Source organism: Alosa pseudoharengus, unplaced genomic scaffold (assembly GCF_046254945.1).
Source record: "Alosa pseudoharengus isolate Yale_2024_CS ecotype anadromous, Long Island Sound unplaced genomic scaffold, YU_APseudo_1.1 YU_APseudo_1.1_scf_18, whole genome shotgun sequence".
Classification (NCBI taxonomy): Eukaryota; Metazoa; Chordata; class Actinopteri; order Clupeiformes; family Clupeidae; genus Alosa; species Alosa pseudoharengus.
Window position 1 is genome coordinate 10,599,919 of NW_027468650.1, and position 6,218 is coordinate 10,606,136.

A 6,218-nucleotide genomic window follows, 5' to 3' on the forward strand; every position below is an offset into this window, starting at 1 on the left:
TATTCATATAGGTGTGAAGTGGGTGTGAGTAGGTGTGTCTGATACCAAGTGAAGAGCCAACCAAGTGGGATTGTTCTTGGCGCCATTTTTTGTTCTTTGTTTAAAAACATTTAAAAGTAACTAAACTGCAATGTTTGTCAGATCAGATTTTCTAGACTTGGACTAAGGATGTAGCGGAAGAGAGGATACGTTGGCTACAGGCCAACCTAGGCCTCAGGCCTGGGCTAGGCCTACATAGACCATAGACCTTTTTTGTACTCTCTCTCAGCTTGTAACATAATAAACCTGATTCCTGAGTTTTTCCTGAAGTTCGCCAGTCTAAGATCAATATTAAGTAATTATTCACCTACAATTACTTTCACATTACACTCAATTAGTGATGGTAGTTGTAGGCTGGTCTGCCCATCGAGTGATTCGACCTGAAAACCCTCTGCTCTCCTGCCTGACGTCTCAACTAGCCCGGCACAGGTCTTGAGTGAGTAGGGGAATGGTTGGCCCTTGATGTTGAAAAGCTCGAAGAAATCTGATTGCACAAGTGAACGGTTACTTTGATCGTCCAAAATCACATACACGTTGGCTGCTTTCTCACGTTTACCTTGTGGATATACTCGAACCAGACAGATCTTCGCACAGGATCTTGCTGTTCGACCGGGGCCACACACCTGGGTACAGTGTGAGCTGATGGAGTGCTGTTGCCGCTGTGCTCCTCATCCTCCCCGCCATTGTCTGATGGGGGTGTAGGCCTTCTGAAGACTTGAGGTGGTGGACCTGGATGCATAGCATGATGTCGGTCGCTGTCACACTCCGCACACTTTACTTTTACTTTACAGTCTCTTGCAAGATGGCTAGCTGAAGTGCAGCATTTGAAACAAATCCCATGCTCTTTGAGAAGGCTTTTTCGTTCCTCGAGAATCTTCCCCCTAAATGTTCTGCATTTCCTCAGTGCATGTGGTTTGTTGTGAATGGGACAGTTTTTCTCTGGCCCATCAGGCTTTCTCTCAGGTGAGTTTGCAGGTGGGTCTTTACCTGGAGAGATGTCTGTCTTGTGAACGGATATTTTCCTCCCATAACTGTTAGAGGCTACTTTGTCTGACTTCAACCCGTTACTGCTTGCACATGAAAGGATAAAACTGGGGTCATTCCTCCGGCGTGCTTCGTGACAGATGAAATCGGCAAAGTAATCAAATGGAGGGAAGTAGCCGTTGTTTTCTTCTTTAAACCTCGAGCCTACTGTTAGCCATTTTTCCTGTAGCCCATGAGGGAGTTACTCCACGATGGGCCCTATGCCCCTGGCTGTATCCAGGTAGGTCAATCCTGTGAGGTAACCTTCTTCTCTGGCACCCTGAAGTTCCATAAGAAGATCGCCTAGGTCCCTCAGCTTTCCATAATCTTTGGTTGATATTCTTGGGAATTCATCCAGTCTTTTAAACAGAGACTTCTCCATTACTTCCGGTGCGGCGTAGCACTCCTGGAGGCGGCCCCAGGGCTTTTTCAATGCTACATCTGGAGTTCCGTCATGCACAGAGCGGATCCTTTTGATGTGTTTGACGGACTCCACTCCGAGCCACTTAATCAGTAGATCCAACATTTCAGTTGTTGTGAGTCCTAAGCCTGTAGTAGCATTAGTGAATGATGACTGCCATGCTAGATAATTTTCAGGCTTATCATCGAATTGGTAGAGACTTGTACTCACTAAATCACGACGAGCCAGGTATCGTGCCAGGTGTTCTGTTTCAGGTGCCAAGCTTGCAGTGGATGGAGCATACACGGGTACGTATGATGGAGCTGTTGCCTTAAGTGGTGATTTGCGAGGATGTGTTGTCTTGGGTTTTGCGGGCCGTCCACTATCTCCAATGTTTGTTGTATGCTGTCCATGGCGTCTTACCTGACCTGTATGATGACCTCCATTGAGTGGCGCGCTGATGTGGGTTACATGCCTAGATTTAGCGCTGAGAAATTGCTGCATCGGTGTTGCATCATGCCTAGATGGTCTGTAAGGAGTTTCATCCTCTTTTAGGTCTTCCTGTGGTTCAGGGTTGTGCTCTGTTAGAGGATGCCATGTGACGTAGCTCGCCTCTGATAAGGCTACTCCAGGTGATGTGGCATGGACGGATGCCTGAGTCCGTGATACGTCAAGCCCAGCTTGTGCTTCAACATATTCGTTAGTGCGTGTTGCAATTTCATTTTGCAGATTTTCTAGTGAAGATGGATCGGTCTTGAACGAATCTCCTATGTCTAGTTCAGCTGCTTCTAATGCCTCGGCTTGGGCAATAGCTGCAGCTGCCTCTCTTTGAAGTGCGAGTGCGCTCAATTCAGCGTCCAGCTTTGCTTTTCCTAATTGTAGCTCTGCTTCCTTCTCTGCTTTTTGTACCTTGAGTGTCGCCTCTCTCTCTGCAAATGTTGCTCGTGCCTTTGCCGCCTCTGCTTTAGCGCGCGCCTTTACTGCTGCACTCGATGTCGATGAGCACGAACTCTTTGATTTTTTCGTATGCACAGATGCATTATCAGACTTAGCTAATTCCATTTTTCTTATCTTGCTTTTCTACTTGCTTCTTTGGACGTTGAAACTCCAGTTGAATAACGCTTTTTCACTGTACTGTCCTCGGTGAGGTGTGCTAACTCCAACTAGACAGTGAGCTAAACTCTCTTCTATTCATGAACATGAAGAATGCCTTAAATTCTTGTTTGCAGATTTATTTTCACTCTTCACATTGTACTGAATCCACATTGATAAGATCAAGAGATCAAATGACGAAAGAGAGTGAAACTAGAAAACAAACAGCAAAGTATTGCAATTAGTTAAGTCACCTAGTTTCTATGAACAATACCTTAAGTATAGAAATCACATGTAAAGTTAACTGTTAACATTTCCTAGAGCTAACATTATCCTGAAGGCATCCACATGTTGAAACTAGCATCCATAGTTTTTAACATTTCCACTTAGTTTTTAGCCTTATAACTCCGTTTTTACCTCATGAAATTAACATACTAACGAGCTAACTTAGCTACAACAAAGATGTGATACATACAAGCGATGCCTCTGCTGGGGAATCAACATGTAAGAAGCAGTTTCTCTGGGGTAATGACCTTCTGCACTTCTAGCGTTTTTCACACACAAATTGTAACGTGATCTAAACTGTTTTCCTGCCTACTTCCTGTACAGCCCAAAAATACAAACGTCAAAATAAAAGTCTGGATGAAACTGAAATTGTACAAAATTAAAAGCATTAAATTCAAATGAAATGCCTGAAGGGCAGAACAGTGTGTGTGTGTTTGCTTCTGTGTGCATGTGTGCTCGTGAGTGAGTCTGTATGTGTGCAGTTTTCATGTGTGTGTTTGTGTGCAGTTTATGAATGTGGGGGTGTGCCTGTGTGTGTGTGTTTATGAGGGGGTGTACCTGTGTGTGTGTGTGTGTGTGTGTCTGTGTGGTGGTAGTGGGGGGTGTGTTGTGTGCATGTGTGTGTGTGGGTGTAATGGTGTGTGTGTGTGTCAGTCAGCGCACATACTAAACTGTAGTGGCGATACTCCCCTTCGGGAAGCTTGCCTATGCGCTTCACGCACACTGCCATTCCTCACGCATCCACCAGCTGTATTTCTCCCATTCCACTAGTGCTTCACCCATCTCTGGGGTCCCTCAGGGGTCAACCAATCCTAGGAGTCTCTCATACCATTTGAGTCATACGGCTCACACACTGGCACGCCTCCTATGGCCTCACAGCAAGCCATCTCACTTGTCCGGGTTACTAAACCTGCAGCCAGGCTCATTGGTATGCCAATCAGAGTGCATATTCAACCCTAGTAATGGTAGAATGGAACATGGACGGTACTCTGTCACAAGGAGAAATGTCACAAAGTTGCCTTTGTTCCACCAAGCAGCATGCGTCTGGACCACAATGACTACTGGCCAGATTTAACACCAGTGAAAGGGAGGTGCAAATATCCTGGGTGCAAAGGCATCATTAGGGTTACCTGCTCTAAGTGCAAGGTCTATCTCTGCTTTTACAGTGAGAAGAACTGCTTTCACACTGAGTGACATACTGTACAGTATACAAACAAACACACCTTATCTTGCTCTCACATTGTTCCATATGGCAACATACCCAAATGTTTTTTTTTTTTTAGAAAATGTTAATTTAAAGGGACACCAGGCAAGCCTGATGCTTTTTCTCTATGAAACTCCCCCTCGCTCGGTCTGAAGCTCTTTTCCTTTTCTTTGCATCGTCCGTCAAGGGTTTTCGCTGCTTCTTCGCCGGCTCTGCCATTATACACACGTTTGCAACAATTGCTAGCGTTTCGTTAGCCTCCCTCTGTGCTGTGGATGCAGGATGGAAACTGAAACTGCTTCGGTCGCCGGGTACGATACACTGAACTTGCAAGCGGGATATTCTTCCTACAGGCAGTAGGGGCGGGCGAGAGAGTCTTCATTCGCCCTGTAATGAGTCATTTAACCATATACCGACTTACGAAGATGAGTAATTAACACGAAAACGTTGCCTGGTGTCCCTTTAAACTCATTTGATGTAATAAAAAGGACTAACTTTTTGCTCCATGTTGGTATAATAATGTATGCAGCTGAGGGTTACCAGTGCGCTGCATTTGCGTAAAGGTCACATTTCTTATGCCAATTTAAATAGTTATCATTAACCTTGTTAAAGGGGAACTTGGCAACTATTTCAACGTAATAAACCCGTTTAGAAATCATTTGGATGGTTAAATGACCTGTTCTGGTGAAAATGGTGACTTTCCCCGCTGTGCCTAGCGTCCCCAGGCGGAAAACCAACCTTGCAACATTGAGACTACCGTCCCGGAAAGAGAAGTGAGAAACAAGAAACTTGTTTTAAATCGTGTTTCTTACCTTGTAACATCCACATAGTTCTGCCAAACTTATGCTAACCTTTCGCTAGCTTGTAAACAAATCCATGTGCTTTATCGTTACCTTTTCCCACAGTTTGAAATAGCATAATGCACAATTTCTTCAGCAGAGGGGGAAATCCTGCCAAGTTTCCCTTTACAGTAAACTCTGACGGTGACTTTTTCGTGCAGAGCGCTATTGACACACACATCCACTGAACAACAACACAACTGATAGGAAATAGCTGGCTACATATGGCTCTCCACATAACCTGCTGTGATTCCACAAATCCCTTCTCAGACATACAGTACAGTACATTTATAAAAGCAGCTTGTTGTCGTAAAAATGTATACTCTTAAAATGAATCACAAAAGCAGTGTGTTAGAAACAACACAAACTGTCCCTATCTGGACATAGAGATGTGTTAAAAACAACACAAGTTGTGTTATTTTCAATACATTCATTTTACAATGTGTGTACACAGTGTGGAAGGAAACATGCGGTTCAGTTAAAAAGGACGCCTACATGTTCAGTTTGTTGCACCTCTGGTCTATTTTAGTTCTAGCACAAGTAGCTGTTGAATACACCACTCTCTCTAACAGTGCCTGATTTGGGCAATCAACATATTTACTTTTGTAAAGGAATATACATATTTTTCCACTGAGTTCTGTGTGAGTTTGTCACACAAAGGACTGAACACAGCCATCCTCCGGCAAGAATACCACAGATTGCAGTTAAGTGTGTTTTTCTAACAAAATAAAGCAGGGCAACATACAAACTTTAACTGTCATAAGTGTTTGATAATTGTTATTTCACCTCTAAGGAAAATTCCTGTGTACTCTGAAAAGGGAAGTTATAACTTTTGGCTTTCCTCTATTTAGATGACATAGCCATCGATTTTCTTTAGATGTTTTTGCACGTATGAATGTTTGAACGTTCTGGCCAAACTGTGGACATTATACAATTACATTCATATTTTTACTTGGTCCCATCCCAGTAATTCATGACTCATGGGAACGAATCAATACTGTTTTGAATCAATACCACAGAGTGGTACAATATACAGTTTCATGAAATGCGGATATAATAAACTTTATGAGATTTTTAGGCTAGTCCTTTATTCCAATATTTCCCCATGGCAGTAAAAGCCACTGCCACCTCACCCCATCTGAATGATATGGGGATATGGGTGAACCTCTGACCTAATTGTTTATGAGGTTATTGGAAGCGTTTCAATGTTCTCAAAGTCCCCAGCCCTGAGTTCATATGGAATCATAATGGAATATCTAAACAGGTCTGTGACGTACTGTACCATTGTGTGAGTTTGGAAATAGAAAGGGGTACATGACCACAAAAGGCTGTTATA

General features: G+C 43.5%; 1 long non-coding RNA gene across 1 annotated transcript; it reads right to left on the bottom strand.

Annotated features, from left to right (window-relative positions):
• Positions 1-2,673: 2,673 nt before the first annotated feature.
• On the bottom strand, positions 2,674-3,110 carry LOC143131622 (uncharacterized). The gene is made up of 2 exons (XR_012988143.1): positions 3,030-3,110; positions 2,674-2,767 (listed from the first exon to the last, which is right to left on the bottom strand). It is a non-coding gene; the product is annotated as an uncharacterized LOC143131622 (long non-coding RNA).
• Between the last annotated feature and the right edge of the window lie 3,108 nt (positions 3,111-6,218).